Genomic DNA, 21575 nt, shown 5'->3' on the forward strand with positions numbered 1-21575 from the left:
TTTTACTTGGTTTTATTTCTCTCAAGATAGTGAAACAAGAAGAATCATAACAAAATAATTCACTCAGAAATGAACCGAAATTGTAAGAACTAGAACTTTTGAAAAATCTTATTCTGAGCTGATTTTAAATTTATTTATTATTAGAGATTTTATTTTTAGAAATTATTTAACTGAGAATAATTAAATCAAGTTTTGATAATTAAAATAAAGATTTTGCTTAATTTCATGATATTTCAATTATTTTCTATATTTAAATTATAACGTTAGTAGTTATGAGATAATAAGAATTTTATATGATTTGGACTAAATAATTAATATTTTAAAATATTAATTTTACTGTTTTGAAAAATAAAGAAATTAATTATATTATTTCTAATTCTTGGGTTTGAACATTTTATTGAAAATAATTTGTAAAATTAATGAACAAATAGTATTTTTATACACTATTATTGTTGGATTAAAATTTATTTCTAATTACTATATTATCCCTATTTTTATTTAAAATTACTAAAATACCCCTAACCCTAATTAACACACATTTTCCTTTATTCCAAATGAGACCTAGTCGCTACACTTGCTTTCCTTCGGTAAACACATCAGATAAAACAAAAAAAAAGAAAGAAAGAAAGAAAGAAAGGGGGAACAGAGGGAAGGGAGAACAGGAGAAGAAAGAGAGGGAGAGAGGGACGAGTTAGCACCGGTTGGCCTCGCTGTCGCCACCGAGCTGCTCGCCGCCGTCGCACATCCAATGGTAGAAACGAGAGTTGGGGATCGAGCGAGCAAGCTGCGCCGCTGCAATCATGGGTTGTCGTCGTTGATGCCCAGCCGTCGCCGCCATTATTGTCGCGAAGGAAGGAGCCCAGAGGAGAGAGAGATTGTGTCGCCGCCGCTGGAGGAGCTGTCAACAACGCGTCACCGTTGCTGGAGGAGCTTCGTGCATCGCCGTCGCTTCCTGGCGTCACCGAAGGAAGTCACCGTCGTCGCTTGAGAAGAACCCGAAGAGTGAGAGGGAGTCCGCTGAGAGAATGCAACAGCCACAGAGACAAATAGCGATGCTGCCATCGCCGCTGTCACCGTGGTGGTCGTCGACGCTAGGGCTCGCCACTGCCACCATCTGAGCTCGCCGCTGCTGATGATGGTAAGCCAAACCGCTGTAAAAAAAAGGGTTCAGGCCGCCGCAGGTGTCGCTGCTGGAGAAGGAAGCCGCGTCTCGGTGTTTCTGACCGCCGGGAGGGGTTTTGTGACTTCCGGGACCACCGCCGAAGCTTCGGGCCGAGCCTCTACTGCTAGGAACGCCTCTGCTGCAACAGAGTTCCACCGCCGGTAAGAGTTTTAAGTTTAGTTTCTGTTCTTTTGGAATTCCGGAAAGGTTTTAACACCGCGTGGTTGTTACAGTCACCATCACCGGGGTTTTTGCTCGCGACTGTCACTTAGGGTTATTGTTGGAGCTATTGCCGGGTCGATTCGGAATCGCAGCTGCTTTATTTTGTTATTTCGGTAAATAATTATGTTTCGAAAAGTCTCGTGTTAGTATTCTGTTGTGTATGGTTAATGAATATGAGTTTTGGTAACGTGGGGTCGAGACCTGATTATTATATGTTGCGATTAGAGTCGTGTGGTTGCTGAGAAAGTGGTTTGGAGAGGAGGTTGCGGCTGCCGCAGTTGCGGGCCGAGGGAGAATGTGTTTGTGGCGCGTTTTTGAGTTTTCGATTTTCAACAATCGAGGTAGGGGCCTTTTTAGAAAAGTATATTTTATAAATTGGAATTATTATATATGGATATTATGTGGTAAAAATGTATAATTGAGTGATTGTATAAGTCTTATGTAATGTTGGTTATTTTGGATGAATATGAATGCTTGGTTGATTCGATTATTATTTGGTTTTGTAAAACGGACGGTTTTGAAGTGTTTCTTTAAAGTCGCTTCTTTACAACTTTGAAATCAAGTTTAATCCGTTGAAAATTTACTTGAGTTTGATTTGGTTTTTTTGAAATATGAAAATGGAATGTACCTTTGGGTTCAGTTGGAATTTGAGCTGATTTGGTTTTGAACCCTATAAAGAGGGTTGTAGATTGGTTTGGATGGGACCCAGAAAGCGTGGCAGAGTCCAAGTTTTAGGGGAGGTGCTGTCAAAATTCCGATAGAATTCGGGACTCCATTGAAATGTTATTTGAAAAATTATGAGTTAAAGACTTCTACTATTTTATTTGGATTATTTAAGAAAGGGATGACTTATGCTTTCGAAATAAATTATTAAAAAGAAAATTGTGATTTAGTCTTGTTTCTCAAGAAAAGTATTGTATCCCTTTTGGGAGCAAGTTATTTAGATGAGACTTATGTTTTAAGGTTGTTTTAAATGTGAAAAGAGTTAATATCTTTGAATTTGACTTGAGGATTTCAATTGGAGGAGTTTCAGTGACTTTGAAAGAACCTGAATGTCTATTGACAAGTTTCATTTTTCAATATTTTGGGGAAAAGTTTTAAGTACTCCTTGAATTATGAATTTTTGCAAGACTAAAACAATTTCTTTGAGCAGTTTGAAATGCTTTAGATTTAATCATGGAATTGAAGCTGGTTTTGCTTAAGTAAAGGAAACGATTTTGAAAGGAGTAATTGATTTCACGACTCGGTTTGGGTTAGATTCTATTTTTATTACTCAAATAAGGAAGCCAAGGTTTTTAAGATTTTGAACGAAATTGAGGAAATGGGTTATGTTATTCTCCCCTAAAGACTTGAGACTCTGCCGAGGAACTTTTGTTATAAAATCCCGTTGTTGAATGGATGATTTTAAATATTTCGAACGAAATATTTAAATTGCCATAGTTTTGGAAGTTTTGGAAAGAGGATTCCGAGTGTGGCTTTGTTTTAAAAGGGGAACCTACTTTGAGTAAAAGTGGCTTATGAGCCTGAGAAAATTTGAGGAATGGGAACTTTAAAGCCAAGGCTGAAAAGAATTGATTTTGATTTCAAAGTGAAGTGAATTGAGAAAAAGTGATTTATGGCTTGAATGATTATTTTATGAATTTGATGATGTTGGATGGTGGAAGTGCTATTTTGTTATGAGCCAGACTGGCTGTGTATGATAATGAATTATGGCTGATTGCGGAATATGTTATGAGCCGGATGGCTGACTATGAATCACGAATTTAAGCCGGATGGCTGAGATGAATGTTGATTTATGGCTGAGAATAAATGCATATATGCTGAGTTATTGATATTGTAATTGTTGCACTTCCAATTATCTGAGATACGAGTTTTCCTGGTAGAAGCAGTGGCTAGCCACCACGTGCTCCAGGTTGAGACTCGATACTCTGCTGACCCTATGTCGTAAGTATGGCTGGACACTGTGAAAGTTCCGGATGAGCTCGCCCCCGTGAATATACACCAGTGAGGGTGTTGGATGTGAATTATGACTATGATTGTGAATAACTCGAGTTGGGGATGCACGACAGAGGGACAGTCCAATGGTTAGCTACCAGGACTTGTGGGTTGGCTCTATAACCGACAGATGATATCATCAGCCACTAGGACAAGCATTCATCATATGCATCTATGTGACATTGTTTGGGTGTGCACATTGTACTTGGTTTTCCTTTGTGATTACTTGTAATTAACTGCTAATTGTTCTACTTGCAGTAACTGTTTGTTTGTACTTGAACTTTCCTATTTGTGTTTGCGACTGAGACTCTGTTGGACTGTGGTGATTGGTTGTTGTTTGGGTTGTCTGGGCCTAGAGCCATGGTTGATCATGAGGTGGGCCGAAGGCCATGTCTGGTTGATGTTTCTAGTTTGGAAAGTATGGAAAACTAATTTGGTTAAGCATAGATAAACCTTTTGAAAGCCTTTTGAATTTTTAAGAAAAGAACAGTTGATATTTCAGAAAAGATTTCAGATTTTTCTTTTATAGTAAACCTTTGCTTTTGAAAAGACGCATAAGGCGGTTATTAATCGCTGTAACGATTTTATCTCGTGTATCCTATTATAGTAATTCTGCAACCTATAGTGCGAACCCTTTCGAGGATGATGTTCTCACTTCCCTACAGGTCTTTTCTTTTTCAGGTTATGGACGACGAAGTTTGGAAAAGCTTATTTTTTTTCTGTTAGACGATATTTCTGTGTTATTTTAGTATTTATGTTTTCCTTGTCTTTAACTTTGCAAGTTTTGTAAGAGGGATAGGATTTTGATATGAGATGCTTGTAAAGTAATATGTATATATATATATATATATATATATATATATATATATGTAATTCCTATGAGTATTGTAATTTATTTTTGTAAGTATTAATGTATGTTTTTGTAATGTTCGATTTAAGTTTTAAACAGACTCATATTTTAGTATTAAATATTATAAGAGTCGTTGTAATACTCGAGCTATCAGAGTGACGCAGCCAAAAGCGTGACATATTGATAGTTACGGTGTTACAGAAATTATATTCAGAAATGAACTGAAATTATATTTAGAATGAATTGAAATTACTTAATGATTTCGGTTCATTCTAAATATAATTTCAGTTCATTTCTGAATATAATTTCGGTTCATTTCTGTTCCGCACAATTTGAAACTCTTCCTCCTCACTTTCTACTGCTTTTTCACCAGAGAGAGAAGGAGGAAAAAAAAAATACAGCAGCAACAACAACAAAAGAATGACGATAAGAAAAAAATATGTGAAAAAGAAGTAACGCAAAAAAGGAGGAGAATGAGGAGGAGGAGGAGGAATGCAAAAAAGAAAGCAAAGAAGAAGAAGGAGGAGAAGGAGAAGGAGAAGGAGAAGGAGAAGAAGAAGAAGAATAAGCATCGAAAAAGAAGAAGAAGAAAAAAAAGAAGAAGCACATGCCTCTAAATTAATTGAATAAACTTAGATGTTAAAATTGCTTAAATGTAAAGAATAATTCTTTAAAAAATAAAATAAATTAACTTATCATAATTAACATTAACTCTTAATTTAACTTATGTCATGATAACTTAACCAATTAACTAAAGAAAAGTCTCAAAAGATAGCTACTATTCTTGTTGTAAATTTGGTATGCAGATAATAGAAAAAAGACTGTGAATTTCTACTCTTACATTGTGATGCAAAGCTATATATTACAAAATACAAGTTTCGGCCAAAAGCAAAAGTATACAAAATTGGTGCGTGTAACCTGAGCCACCCATTGAAGGAGAAGAAAGGACAGTCTCCTGAGTATTAGAATTTGCTTAGGATGGGTCTTGCCAGTCAATCGGCGTGCATATCCTGAGCCGTTCATTGGGATTTTTTTGTTTATTAATAGGTGTGGTTTGAGAAAAGATGATAAATGCTAAATGGAATTATTTTTAATGATTTTTATAAATTGCACAAAAATTATATTATAATTAATTAGTTAGATTATCAAAATTTAGGTTAACAGAGATAAATTAACTATGATAAACCAAATAATTTTATCTAATAATAATTAAACATGTCATAAAAAATAATTTATTCTTTATTTTAGAGGAGGTTGGATAGAATTTACTTTAAAAATAATAATAATAACATTATTAAAATTTATATGAAAAATATTTCGATATATAATAATTTTTTTTATATTAAAATTTTCTTTTTAAGTATTGCATGTATTTGTCTTATTTGTGTGAAAAAAAAGTAATAGATTCAGAGCACATGTTGCATATGATGTAAATTAAATTAAAGTGGAGAAAATACTCAGTTTGCACTACAAGAAAATAAGTTTTCTGCCACGCTTTAAAAGCGTGTCGAAACGTGCAAAAAAACGTGTCGATAGCTTTTTGCCATGCTTTTTGAGCTATCGGCACGCTTTTGAAAGGGTCACATCCGCCAGCGTGCCGGTTGCTATATCGCCACGCTTTTGTGGATTTATCGGCACGCTTTTTTTGTTGGCACGCTTTCATCTCTTGCCACGCTTAAAAAGCGTGGCCATAGGTCTTAACCTACCGAAAAGTGTACATATCGCCATGCTTTTGAAACGTTCCAGAATATTTGCTTTGGGTACTCTTTAAAAGTGTGACGATAGGGAAAGATATGGCTACACTTTTTAAACGTGCCAATAGGGTAAACATATGGCTATGCTCCAAAAGCGTGGCTATTTATAAATACGAAAAGATACGGCTACACTTAGAAAACGTGCCAATAGATGAGGATATGGGTACGCTTTTAAAGCATGCCGGTTGCCAAGTTATGGCCACACTTATTAAGCGTGCTTGTTAAGCCCAAAATTAAGATATAGCCACCCTTTTTAAGCGTGCCCATAAGTTTGGTCAGAATTTTTTTTTCATTTTACTTCTTAATATTTCATGCAAAATTCATATATAATTTTAAAATCATAGACCAAAATAAAATTATATATATTGAACTAATCCAACAAATATATAAACTTCCCCATAAAAAAAGACATACATATAAAACTTGTCATCACAAAAGTAGGCTTTGATGACAAAGTACCAAAAAGTAAAGTCATAACAAGTAAATAAGAATTACAATTCCAACAAGTGTCACATATCTACTTCTTTTATATACTTAGTTACAAAATATCAAATTTCATGAGTAGTGTGATCATCCATTATGAGCTCCATTGTTTTTATCACTGCCCTACAGAATTTTAAATAATCTTGTCTTAGTGCATGTTATAAAGGCGACTTCAATTAACTCCAACAAATCCAATTCTAAATCCAAATTAATTAAACATGAAAATGTCAAGGAAACTTTAATTAGGTCCCGCAATATTGCATATTCAGTCATTAGAACAAAAAACACATATTAAACACACAAAAAATAGTCCCTATACAAGGTCACAACCATATATGCTCCCCTTGGCACTTTTTTTATCTAGCACTATTGATAACATACCTATATCCTAATTCAACAGATACTTTATTTGAATAAAAACTAAGAAAAATAAAAGGTCAGCTCCTGCAATAAATTGAATTGAACACATATACTTATTTCATTCTATTTATCTACGAAAATTGAAAGAAAAACTCATGACGATGCAGCAAATTAAGCAATCAACAGTACATATTGATAAACCCATATTTTATGACATATATTGTGCTCAATTCAAGAGATTTATTCAATCCTTCACCTACTTATTCATGTAAATTGCATGGTTTTACTTTCCCTTCCTTATTAGGTGATATAGGTAAAATACGTGTTTCCTATACTTTAAAATTATTAATTACCCTTTATTATCATTCGATGCCGTGATTTGTGTGTTGAGAAGTTTCAGATCCTTTAAGGCAGGAATGAGTTAAAGGATGGAAAGGAAACATACAAAAATGGAAGGAAAGCACAAAATGGAGTTTTTGAAGAAACTGGCAGTGACGCGAACGCATGGACGACGCGGCCGCATGCCCAGCGCGAAAAGGCAGCGACGCGAACGCGTGACTGACGCGGACGCGCGCCTTATGCAAAACACAGATGACGCGGACGCATGACCGAAGCGAACGCGTGACAAGGAAAACTCCAGATGACGCGACCGCGTGACCCACGCGGACGCGTGATAGACGCCACGCACCAGAAATTACAGAAAACGCTCCCAGCGATTTCTGAAGCCTTTTTGGCCCAGATCAAAGTCCAGAAAGCACAAATTAGAGGTTATAAAGTGGGGGAATGCGTCCATTCATGAGGATGTATTGAATTATTCACTTTTTATGGTTTAGATGTAGTTTTTAGAGAGAGAGGTTCTCTCCTCCCTCTTAGGTTTTAGGATTAGGATTTCTTATTATTTCAAGTTAAGTATTCCAACTCTTTATCAGGTTCAATATTCTCTTTTATTATTTTCACAATTTAATTTATGAATTCTTCCATGTTACATATGATTCTCTTAATTAATGTTATTTGAGGTATTTCAGTTTATGATTGCTTTCTTTTATTTATGTTACTATTGCTTCCAATATGAAGATATTTTTTTTTGAGTAAGTTTATTTTTCCCCTTTTGGCTTTGGTTAAGTAATTGGTAACTCTGGAGTTATCAAACTCATCGTGATTGATAATTGTTATTTTTGCTAATCAAATCGAATTCCAATAACTCTAGTCTTTCCTTTGGAATTGACTAGGACCTGAGGATCAAATTGATTAGTCCACTTGACTTTCCTTTGTTTAGTAAAGGTTAACTAAGTGGGATTAAACTCAATTCTCATCACCATTGATAAGGATAACTAGGATAGGACTTCCAATTTCTCATACCTTGCCAAGAATTTATTTTATAGTTATTTATTTATTTTACTTGTCATTTAATTTACTTGTTCCTTACTTTTAAAACCCCCAATTTACAAAACTCATAACCAATAATAAGAACATACTTCCTTGCAGTTCCTTGAGAAGACGACCCGAGGTTTAAATACTTCTGTTATCAATTTATTTCGGGGTTTGTTACTTGTGACAACCAAAACGTTTGCACGAAGGAATTTCTGTTGGTTTAGAAACTATATCTACAACGCGACTATTTTTATAAAATTCATTACTAGCAAAAATCCAAACGTCAAAATGGCGCCGTTGCTGGGAAATTGCAATCGTGTGCCTTATTATTAGTTATTGTAAATATTTTTCTTTTATTTGTTTAATTGTTTTTGTTTTTCCCTTTTTATTTAGCCACTATGAATTCTCACCCCTCTCGCTTTGAGTTTGGTTCTAATATTGTTGAAAGGAGTGAAAGCTATAATAGGAATATGCATCAAGGTCTAAGCAATCAAAGATGGATGGAGTCAAGAGGATTTGATCAACCCTTCAGGCAACAACACCCTCCAAGATATCATGGACAAAGACCATTCTACAATGCAAACCAAGCTAATAGATATGGTGGACAACCTTGTAACTACCAACAAGCCCCGCCCTGTGCCTATAGACCACCCTCTCAACATAACTTTGAACCACCACACTCACAAGATCCTTTTCACCATTCAACACCGTATGATCCTTATTTACCCCAATTCCAATCCAATTACTCCCAAACACCACCACTTCCCTATGTACCATGTCCAAATCCATCACCTCGAGAATCATAATCTCGCCTCAAGGAAACAGTAGATCAACTTCATACAACCCTTCATCAGCTGGAGCAAGCAATACATCAATTATCTTCCAGACGTTCAAACCCTCAAGGAACTCCAATAGCTTTATGTAGATAATCTAATGACGAACGTAGCATGAAGGAGACACTAGAAACCCCCGAGGGCAGTAATGAGCACAACTTTGTTCTGGAACAATTGGAGGAAGCTCAAGTTATCCAAGAGGATGAAGTACTGGTCAAAAATTTAGGAGATGCTGAACCTTCATGGGAATCCAGAGTTGTGAAAAATTCTGTCAAGGACGTTACAATCGATGCCAAGGAGGATAGTGCACAACCCCCAAGGCAGATATTTTATGAAGAACTAGACGGAATAACCCAAGATGCAAGTTTCCTTGATGATGATAATCACAAGTCAAGTTCTCCAAGTAATGAACTTGCATCCGCAAGTGAATTCTCTGAGATCGAAGAATCTTCCCTAAGTGAATACGAAGATGATGCGGAGGTAGATTTCTCTCAACCTCCAGCTTATGACTTAAGTGATGAGGAAGACATAGGAGACTTTGATCAGGACACAGATGCATTTGAAGAATTTTGCAAAGAAGTGGAGGAATTCGCAGAAGATTACAAGGGAGTAGAACTTACAGAACCACTAGAAACACCTATCCCAAGGCCATTACCACCCAATACAAGCTTCAAGTGGGTACAATCCTTAACCTTTAACTTTACTTTTCCACTTGAATATGGTTTGCTTGAAACAGATGGCCAGCTTAGAGCTCTCTGTGGCTTTAAGAGTAAGAGGGAAATGGCTCGTACTCAGAGCTGATGCACAAGGTTCAATAAGGTTCCACGCTTCAACTCGAAGTGCACGGATTGGTATCATGTTCAATCGAATGGATCTCGGAAGACGTTTGATCATCTTGGTGAGAATACAATTTCTAAACCGCTCGGATGGAAAAATATAGATCAAAACAAAGACGGATTTAAAAGCAAGGTTTGGGATCCTAGAAAATATTCTGATATTCGTCACCCCGGGAGCCTAAAAATCTGTCTGAAGCTGCTCAGAAGATTTACATGCCAAGTTTGGGACCCCGGAGGCTGTTGGCATTCCAAATATTGGTGGAAATTTCTGGATGAATTTAAGCATAAGCCACCATAACAAGAAGCTCATCCAATGTCCAACTTAAGGACTTTAACTAAAAGTGCTAGGTGGGAGACAACCCACCATGGTATGATCGTTCCTGTTTCCATTTTATTTCATTTTGTTTATTTTTATATTGTTTTATTTTTATTGAACTTGGATGCTATTCATAACATTTGCATTTAGCACTGCATACTGCACCATTGCATACCTGCATAAAAAAAATAAAAAAATAAAAAAAAAGAAGAAGAAAAGAGAAGAAGGCGTGCGACGCGATCGCATCGCTAAAGCATTCGCGTCAATTACGAAAAACACCCCCCATGCGTCCGCGTCACTCAGGCGGCCGCGTGATCTGGAAATCGGCGTAAAAATCCAACGCCCAAAAATCTGGGCTGGAATCGTGCGGCTGTCGTTCGTTTAGCACAAAACGGCTCACGCGTTCGCGTCCATCACGTGAACACGTCACTAGCAAAACACCCATCCCACGCGAAAGCGTGAGCGACGCGTTCGCGTCGCGTGGATTGCACAACACCCCAAAGGAGACAGAGAGTTGCGCTGAAACGACGCTGGAATTGTGCGTTTAGCACAATTTCCTGCGACGCGATCGCGTGTCTCACGCGACCGCGTCATTCGTCCTTTTACCCATTCCATGCGATCGCGTCCCTCACGCGATTGCGTCAACCACAATCCACCCTGGCCACGCGACCGCGTGCCCCACGCGATTGCGTGGATTCAAATTCACTAACCCCAGTGACGCGAAACCCTATCCCCCCCACGTCCCTATTCTTCTCCCCCAAACCCCCTCTGCTCTCCCTCCCTCCTCCCTCTGCACCCATCACCACCACCCACACCGGACCGCCGCCCCAGCACCGACCACCCAGACCCACTGCGCCGACCATCCCCCACTCCTTCTTCCTTCCCTCTCCTTCTTCTCTCTCTCTTCTCTTCTCCCCTCTACCACCGCTGCCCCTCTGCGACAACCACCACCACTGCGCCGTCACCGCCGCGACTCCCACCACCACCACCCTCACCCCCATTCTTCTTAAACCCACCCACCGATAACCCGAACCGAAACCCCCCTGCCACCACAAATAGCCACCACCACCACCGCGCAGCCCTATTCTGCCACTGCACCGTCGTGCCTCTCCCAGCACCACCGCAATGACACCCCCGCCATCTCTCTGTTCCCTAGCTTCATTCATATGCCCACCAGGTTCCGTCGAACGCCACCCTTCTTTCATTCCTAGTTATTTGCATATTTTTCAGTTTATGTTTAACATTATGCTAGTTAGAGATGTATGTTGTAGTGGATTCTAGGTGGTTAGGTAGACTAGGATGTGGTTAGTGGATTTAGGCCTGATTCATTGCGCTGTTCTTGCTACTTGCTTTATAATTTTCGCAATTCTGCTGTTGCTATGATATTAGTTTTGTTCATATGATGATCTTACTGTTCATGCTGCTATTGCGACTGCTCTTTCATGTTCATATTATTTATATCTATTTGCAGTTTTTTTTTTAAATTCATATGACCTATTCTGCTTGCTGTTTATTTTCTGGGAAAATCCAATTTTAGCCGAAATGCTGCCCAATTTTATGTAAATCATTTTGATTCTCATTCATGTATTGGTTTTGGCATTTTCAATTTTGCTTTCCTTAGCTTTCACCAAACCAATTCATGAATGTACGGACCAGCATTCGTATTCCTTTTGTTTTCCCAGTTAATAAATCACATTATTGTTGATTAGATTTCCATTTTCGCTATTGGTATATCTATATGAATCATCAACAACTTGATTTCCTTACTTGAATATGAGTTGTCTGCTGCTTCAATTTGTGAAATTCTTGTTACTTAGAAACCAATCATCATGCCACTGACTTGACTCACTCTTTACTTTTACTTTTGGCATAATTATGGTTTTTCCTAATTAACATGAATTCTATATTACATTTTGAATTGAACTTTCTCATCTCAGCTTTTTCACTCCGAAACAATCCAAAATGCACAATTATTCAACTCATTTCATAGTCTACTGCTCCTTTGCCACTTTGTGCTTATCTTGTTATTTGCCTACTTGTTTTCCTACTTTTATTATATCCTAGATTTCTGTTTTTTTTCAGGATGTCTGACCCTCAAAGAAAGGGAAAAGGAAAGGCAACAACTGGCAAACGGTAAAGAGGTAAATCCTCTATGTCTCTCCTGGAGCTTATGCATGATGAATCCTGGCGGGAGAAGCACTTCACCCTGCAGGAGAAGGCTGACCAGCTCCTCCCTGCCAATGATCCAATTAAGTTTGCAAACCGATACTGTGAGCTCAAGTATCCGATGTTTGCTACCTCCAGAAATCTATACCTGGAGAGGACTCTGAAAATTCCAGAAGAACTACAGCAGTACACCTCCGATCAGATCAAACAAAGAGGCTAGTTCTTCTTGGAGAGGAATTTGACTGAGGTCAATGCTTCCTGGGTAAGAGAATTCTACTGCAATTATTTCAAGACTTCCCTGGATGCAGTACACCTCAGAGGGAAACAATTACTAGTCACTGAAGAGGCCATTGAGGATATTCTGCGCCTTCAGCCTAAGTCAGATCAGCTTGACGGTTACCAAAAGGCTGAAGAGGATATGAGGTTTCTGAGATTTGACTAGGATGCTGTCAAGGAGAGGATAGCCCTTGACCCTACTGTCCCATGGGTCACGGGTAAGAACACCACCATGCCTAAAGGAATCAAGCGGATATACTTGAATGATGAGGCTCGGCTCTGGCACCAGATCCTGAGTAACTTTATTATGCCAAGCACTCGTGAGACGGAGCTGCCTGCTACTATGATCACCCTCCTCTGGTGTGTGCTGGAGGGTAAGGACCTGTACCTGCCACGATTCATCCGGCACTATATGGCCAGGGTACATGTCAGAGGCACCCTCCCCTTCCCTTATCTGGTCACCCAGCTAGGCCGTCGAGCTGACGTGCCTTGGGAGGATGCTGATGAGAAGCCACCTGCTGCGGACTGCAAGAAGATCATTCCTCACAGCAGGAACTTTCTGGCTTTAGGCCACAGACCTTCATTCCTTACTGCTTCCGATGAGAAAGCCACACCTTCAGCTGGCCCCTCTTCTTCCACTGCTACACCTGCCCCACCCACTGCACCCCGACCTGCTCCTGAGCCTATTTACCATTTGGTGCATCGCCTCTTCGCCCGATTGGACTGTATGGAGCGTCGCCACAAGCGATGCTATGAGCACCTCAAGTTGATGATCCGGTCCGGCGGCGACATTCCCTCCGAGCCTGCACCTCTTCTGACACATCTGAGGCAGAGGCAAGCACTCATGAGGAGGAGACACAGGCCCAGGCAGAGCAGGCAGGACCACAGCAGGCTGCGCCACAGCAGAAGGAGCCACAGCAGCTTCAGGCCGCCGATACAGAGATTCCTATCCAGTCAGAGCCTCCACTACAGCAGACAGGTCCTCCTACCCTCATCCAGTCTGCAGATCCTCAGACCACTAACGAGACTCCAGCAGCCCATCCTTCCAGTGATGACACTCCTTCACACCCAGCTTGAGTGAGCATCGGGGGCGATGCTTTATTTTAAGTGTAGGGAGGTCGCCATCTCTGGCGTATTTTTTTGGTGAACCACTACAGACTCTTTTATTTTATTTTGCTTATTTTTCTGTATTTTTATCTTTATTTTTATTTTTATCTTTCAGTACTTATACATTGTTCTTTTCATGTGTTTTTACTCTATTTTCTACATTTTGCACTTCAGTTCATATTTTAGCCATTTAGTTTAGTTGCAATTCTAACTTAGTAGTTATAGAATATGTGGATTAATTAATATAGTTTACCCCTTTAGCATATGATAGTTTGGTTTAAATTGAAAATAAAAAGGAAGTAAACTAGATACTTTAACATAATAAAAACAATCCACACACCTTGTATATATAGCATTACATGTTAGTTAGTTAACAACATTTCATCAAGGAGGAACACTAAAACTTTAAAGCCACCCAAAATTTTACATTGAGAATAATGGGAACTCTTGATTTTTACTTACATGACATGTGTAACTGATATATAAGTTTTGAGCTAGAGAACACACAGCCTGTGAAATTTGAGCTTAATTGTATGGTTACATTTAAACCATAAATTTTATTCCTGTGTGTTTTGCCCTTCTTTTTATTCTGATATTCTTTACTTTGTTTTAATCTATATGTCCGATTGTAGAATATAGATACATACCAAGAAAGTGATTGAGGCCATCATTTAAAATTTTCCTCACTTATCCCAAATTAGCCTACCTTTTACATCACCTTTGTTAGCTCCCTTGAGCTTTTTAATCTCCTCTTTTTCTGTAAACCACATTACTAGCCTTAAGCAGAAAAACAAATAAATCCCAAGTTGAATCCTTGGTTAGCTTAAGATAAGATATTGTGTATAATTTAAGTGTGGGGAACTTTATGGAAACATGGATGATAGAAACAAAGGTAGAAAGTTAAAAAGAATAAAAATATTCAAAATAAAAATTTTGGGAAGCATGCTCATGTGAAATCAATTGAATTACCATGTACAGAAAAAAAAGTTTTTATTTTCGGTATTTAATTAAGGGGATACAAAAAAAAAATTCTCCAATTGCAAAATAAATGCACATGGGATAAAATTAAAGTTAATGCATGAGCTTGCAACACAGTGAGAAAAGTTTGGCAAAAAGGTTAAGAAACTTTGAATTGCAAAATGTGTATATTAGGTGAGATCTTAGACTAATCAAAGATTCACTTATTAGCTCACTTAGCCTTATACATATACCCTTACCTTTACCTTGGCCCCATTACAACTTTGGAAAAGACCTCATGATTTTTGTATGCCTATATTCTATAATTGTTGATTGGTTAGATGAAGAACAAAGTTATAGAAAGTAAGGATAAAAAGAAGAATAGAGTGATTAACCCAATAAACACTGAGTGACCAGAGAGTAAACATATAATCCAGTGAGGGTTCGATAGCTCATCACCATATATCTCTGCTTAAATTGTTAATTGTCTTGTAAGTTTGTAAAATATTTTACCCATCTCAATTGTAAAAGCGCTTTAACATTATCTAAGGTTGGCTATGCATATATGATTCCTTGAGAATGTGAATTAATTTAATTACATGTAAGTTTTATATACAAGTAAATGACAATTAGAATTGCATGATCCATTTAGGTAGTTGCATTTAGGATAGATTGCATTGCATGAAATTCCACCACTTTAACCTTACCTTACTCTTTATCTTGGACTTAGCATGAGGACATGCTATTGTTTAAGTGTGGGGAGGTTGATAAACCCATATTTTATGACATATATTATGCTCAATTCAAGAGATTTATTCAATCCTTCACCCACTTATTCATATAAATTGCATGGTTTTACTTTTCCTTCCTTATTAGGTGATATAGGTAAAATACGTGTTTCCTATGCTTTGAAATTATTAATTACCCTTTATTACCATTCGATACCGTGATTTGTGTGTTGAGAAGTTTCAGATCCTTTAAGGCAGGAATGAGTTAAAGGATGGAAAGGAAACATACAAAAATAGAAGGAAAGCACAAAATGGAGGTTTTGAAGAAACTGGCAGCAACGCGAACGCAAGGACGACGCGGCCGCATGCTCAGCGCGAAAAGGCAACGACGCGAAGGCGTGACTGACGCGGACGCGCGCCTTAAGCAAAACACAGATGATGCGGACGCATGACTGAAGCGAACGCGTGACAAGGAAAACTCCAGATGACGCGACCGCGTGACCCACGCAGACGCGTGACAGACGCCACGCACCAGAAATTATAGAAAACGCTCCCAGCGATTTCTGAAGCCTTTTTGGCCCAGATCCAAGTCCAAAAAGCACAGATTAGAGGTTATAAAGTGGGGGAATGCGTCCATTCATGAGGATGTATTGAATTATTCACTTTTATGGTTTAGATGTAGTTTTTAGAGAGAGAGGTTCTCTCTTCTCTCTTAGGTTTTAGGATTAGGATTTCTTATTATTTCAAGTTAAGTATTCCAACTCTTTATCAGGTTCAATATTCCCTTTTATTATTTTCTCAATTTAATTTATGAATTCTTCCATGTTACATATGATTCTCTTAATTAATGTTATTTGAGCTATTTTAGTTCATGATTGCTTTCTTTTATTTATGTTACTATTGCTTCCAATCTGAAGATATTTTTATTCGAGTAAGTTTATTTTTCCCCTTTTGGCTTTGGTTAAGTAATTGGTAACTCTGGAGTTATCAAACTCATCGTGATTGATAATTGTTATTTTTGCTAATCAAATCGAATTCCAATAACTTTAGTCTTTCTTTAGGAATTGACTAGGACCTGAGGATCAAACTGATTAGTCCACTTGAATTTCCTTTGTTTAGTAAAGGTTAACTAAGTGGGATTAAACTCAATTCTCATCACCATTGATAAGGATAACTAGGATAGGACTTCCAATTTCTCATACCTTGCCAAGAGTTTATTTTATAGTTATTTATTTATTTTACTTGTCATTTAATTTACTTGTTCCTTACTTTTAAAACCCCCAATTTACAAAACTCATAACCAATAATAAGAACATACTTCCTTGCAGTTCCTTGAGAAGACGACCCGAGGTTTAAATACTTCGGTTATCAATTTATTTAGGGGTTTGTTACTTGTGACAACTAAAACGTTTGCACGAAGGAATTTCTGTTGGTTTAGAAACTATATCTACAACGCGACTATTTTTATAAAATTCTTTACTAGCAAAAATCCTAACGTCACATATTCAGCTTAAAAGTAGAAATAAGGTAGGAAACTTGCCAAGGCCAACAAATAGATGAGAAGATAAAGCATAGAAAAAATTATAGTTAAGCAATCAACAGTACATATTCAACCAACAGTACACTACAAGAAAATTCAACAACCAATAATACGAGATTAGGACATAAATCAATAGTACATATTTAGCCCGCAACATAAATTTAACATGAAAAATGAAATTCTATAATCTAAATCAAAGTAATGACAATAATACGAGGTTAGGATAGTTACTTACATCATTGGTTGGTGGAATGTGAGTTGCTTCGGAGTAGTGGGGAGTATTTCTTGGTCTACTACTTGAGGCATCCAAAGGAGAATTTTGGGCCGCTTGCACTAAGGCTGCTACCTCTTCGACACTCATTCCAGGATTGAGTTGGTGCAACATCACCTCTAATAGACCACAAACACCGTCCATCTTCTTTTCTAATGATAAGACCTTATCATTGTATTCAACCTTCACTTGGCGAATCTCCTCATCCTTTCTAAGAGAGCTTCTTGTAACTGACGTCCCATAACAACGAACTCGACCTGGTTAGTCCTTTCCTAGCACTACTACAAATGCATCCTCATGATTTTCCCCTGCCTCTATGCGGCTTTGAAGTTCATTCTACCAAAAGTAACAACAACAAAAATACAAAGTCACATTAACTTAATATAGATACAAATCTATCTAGCATTTATATTGTACAAATCTAAATACAAATACAAAACAACTCACAATTGTTGTTTATGTTTTAGCAACAATTTCTTTTTCATTTTTACTTGTCCGAGTTGTTATGAAAACTTCAGCCCTTGATGGCTCTTTATTGTTCTCTTTAGAGTCACGCTAGAGTATGAAGAGAAAAATTTACATGAAGCATACTAACTAGACAATATAACATAGATATAAAGGAGAAATCACAAAAAAAATAAGTTATGTTACCAACCATACAAGCATTTTAACAGGTAAAGACGGATAGTAAAAGATAATCTTGTGAATCCTTTACACCTGAGGTATAGTTCTTGGCTTGCCTCATCCACCAATTTATAAAATTTCTTTGCACATTCGTTGGGCCCTGTATTTTTTCCATCAAATTGTGTAGTATCTCTGAATCTATCACGTAACAGCTCATCAATGTTATCATTACAGTTATATTCACCGTCTGTGTCACTGTCAACATCCATAGCAGCAAGTGATTCTCCATGATTAAACCACCGCCTATAACCTTCTACAAATCTGTGGCATATTAAATAGTTATACACGTCCTCTCTCTTTAACCAAAAACTATTAGAACACTTTTTACATGGGCATTGAATTTCTTCCCCTTGAGGAATTCCCGCTGATGAAAAAGCAAAATGTAAAAAACCTTTCTACACCGAGTTTATATTCTTTCAAATGACGGGGCGTATCCATCCAATCCTTGGAGACATCCATCGAAAACCTATGTATTTCAAATAGATAGCTAAGTTCCTATTCTAAAGTCCTTAATTAATGTTAGTGTCACTAACTGCGAATCTAGCTTCCTATGTAACTAAGGAGAGACAATGTTTTCCAAACCTCCAAAATACTTTGAAGATAACTAACAAAAAATATGAAAGAAAATTGAGTTTTTGCAATTCTTAAAGAAAGTCTTGAAGTGACTGACTCAAGAAAGCACTTAAGTAGTATACATAACATGAATAATAAATTAATGGATGTTGTTTTGAAGTTTAGCAAATTGATAACAAAAATTGTTATTGATAAAAGCAATTGAAGGAATCAACCAAAAATGGGTTAATGATAACTAATGAGTGTAGTTTATACGAGGTTAGGACATAGAGAACCACGATCACATGACCTCTAATGATAGAGGTTCTATTACAAAACAAATAAGTTATAACAACTTAACATTCATTAGCGTAGTTGCCTCTACAGAAGCTATCAGAATTTTTAAAATTAAACTAAAATAAAGATAGTCAACTACCACCGCAGAAACTAAATCCGTATCCTAGCAGCAACAGCAGTACCACAGCAGAAGCAAACCAAGAGAGGTGGCAGTGGCAACAGCAGCGAAAAGACAATTATTAAAAGCTTGTAATAAAAAAATAGACTTAAATCAATACTAATAAGATTCAGTAGCAACCAAGCAAACACAAGATTCAGTTCAAGCAAACAAACACAGAGTGTTTATGATGATTATTTGTAGCGAGACAAAGAGGAATAAAAAAAAGTTATTAAAAAATTTTAAGTAGTTCAAAATAAACCGCTAAGATACATTATTCCTGTTATGCACACATTTAAATTTCAATTAAATTAAAATTGTGACTCACTCAATTTTAATATGACTGCATTAGTGCATTACATACAAACACATGTAGTAGTAATTGCATTTAACTGAGTTGCTATGCTTAACACAGAGATCAAACCCTACATAGTATATAGTACTTACTTTACAAAGTAAAATACAAATAAAGATAAGGTATTCTTTGCAATTTGCAAACCAGCAAACTGTAGTACTAGTATACAGAGTCCTCAATATTTAAAGTGGCAAATGCACTCAAGTGAAGGTAAATTTTAATACAATTGGGCGTAGTGTTGATAAAGCAAACTAAAAACAAAGTGTATGTGTTTGAATAAGTTAAATTTTGTTGTAGTCTCAAACTAAAATAAGTGAGAACTCACAGTTAGAGTGGAAAATGAGAAGCTTAGAGCAGATAACATGAGGTTGGATCCTTATTCATCGAACTCTACCCTTCTTTTAAATCGAGGTTGTAACTTAAATATGCCTAAAAAAACTCTGCACACTGTAAGAATACTAGAACAAACACAATTGACATGATATTAAAAATTAAATCGAATACAGGTAAAATTTTTTTGAAAAGGAATGAAATGAAATATCAGAAAGATATGATCCTTCTCGGTGGTACATGCAGAAGCAGTAGTAACCCTAATTAGTAGTTATTAACCAAAATCAAACCTAATTTGACTCGTTAATTACACTAGTTAGCCAAAGAGAACGAATCAAAAAACAAAACAGAAACGAACAAATTAAAGGGGTTAAAAAAAGTTGGAAATGAAGAGGTAGCATTAGCGTGGAGCAGTGTTGATGATCTTGATCATCATAATCAGATTAAAAAAAAAAGTTCTGAAATCTGCACACATCTGAGCTACAAAAGACTATGATCTGTGATAACAAGACTGAAATCATATTGGATGGGTGTATTCTATTATTTTATAATCACTAATTTTGGCTTTATGGTTAGATAATGAGTGTAACCCAAAAAATAAAGTAGTTAACTAGCGAAAAGGCTTCAACAAAAATGAGCAGCCACATGCTCGTTCAAATAATAAAAATCAAACCAGAAAAGATGAACTTAATCCCAAAGGTAAGCACGTATTTCGAGCTGTCGAGGAGATCCCTCAATTTTCTTCCGCTTGAATTATCTCGGCTAAAAACCCCTTGAGAGTTGCATTGACCTGAACTTGTTAATGAAATATCATTAGAAGCTGTAACAAAAATAAAGATGGCAGTTAATTCAAATAGAATTAAACCTATAAGTCCCTACATTATATATAATTTACTGTGACAAGTGATTTATGAAAGGTAAATTAAAAAAAAAATATTAAAATAGTATAAAAAGGAATAAATGAAGCTGCAGAATCTCTGATTCTACTCTTAGACGAAGCACAACATATTATTCCACCACAACTCCAACCCAAAACACCCCTTAGGCTTGGGGTATCAATCTCTATCTCTTTTTTTCTTAATAATTTTTAGTAATTAAAGGTATGTAGATGGAGAAGAAGGGTACCCTATGAAGAGAGGGCATATGTAATGAGTCAGAGTAGTTGGGTTGGGCCCCTTGTTATTGTATCTTTTCAAGAATTGGTGGAACCATAGAAAGGTGTTGTTACAAGTTACAGACCTATGTGAATGAAACCTTAGAAAACATGAGCAACAAAAGAACCTTGTTCAAATTTCTGTTGTGAAAATTTGTTCTATGATTGCTTTAAGAAACTAATTAATCATCCAAACAAGGCATAGTAAAAGTAATGATTAACTAAACAATAGAAGAGACAACATTTTAAACTAAACAAGAAGAGAAAAAAGTGCTTAGTTAGTTAACTAAATTCCAATTAGAAAGAACACAAAATAACAAAGAAGAACAAAGCAATTTGTGGTTTCAAAAAACTTAAAATAGAACCATTCAGTTAAAGAGAGAGCAGAGAATATATTCAAAAGATAAAGTATGCAAACAAAAGCAACTGAATACATTAAACCAAAAACAGAAGGGAAACAGAAGTGAGGATCAAGAAACAAACAAACAGTATCTTCAAACTTAAGCAACAAATGTCAGAACAGAATAGAACGGAACAGAACTGAACTTAACTGAAGAAGCTAAATAAAAAAAAGAAAAAAAAAGAAGAAGAAGGAAAATTACCTGAACATAGGAATTGACTCAGTAGAAGAAACATTATATAGTATTTTACACATCTTTCCATTATTAAAAAAAAGAGATAGAGATTAAAACCCCAAGCCTAAGTGGTGTTTTAGGTTGGAGTTGCAGTGGAATAATATCTTGTGCTTCGTTTAAGAATGGAATCAGAGTTGCTATTTTGCTATTTTCTAATATTGCACATTAGTTAAAATAGCAGAAAA

General features: G+C 36.7%; 1 long non-coding RNA gene across 3 annotated transcripts; it reads left to right on the plus strand.

Annotated features, from left to right (window-relative positions):
* The first annotated feature begins 594 nt into the window (after positions 1-594).
* LOC107616680 (uncharacterized) lies at positions 595-4189 on the plus strand. Of its 3 annotated transcripts, XR_015899208.1 has the most exons (4): positions 595-1323; positions 1396-1497; positions 1610-1725; positions 4045-4189. It is a non-coding gene; the product is annotated as an uncharacterized LOC107616680 (long non-coding RNA). The 3 variants fall into 3 exon arrangements; XR_015899207.1 differs by having other exon boundaries at positions 1396-1725; XR_015899206.1 differs by lacking the exon at positions 4045-4189 and having other exon boundaries at positions 1396-1886.
* Positions 4190-21575: the final 17386 nt, after the last annotated feature.

This window comes from Arachis ipaensis, chromosome B9 (genome assembly GCF_059453495.1).
Source record: "Arachis ipaensis isolate K30076 ecotype BB chromosome B9, ASM5945349v1, whole genome shotgun sequence".
Classification (NCBI taxonomy): Eukaryota; Viridiplantae; Streptophyta; class Magnoliopsida; order Fabales; family Fabaceae; genus Arachis; species Arachis ipaensis.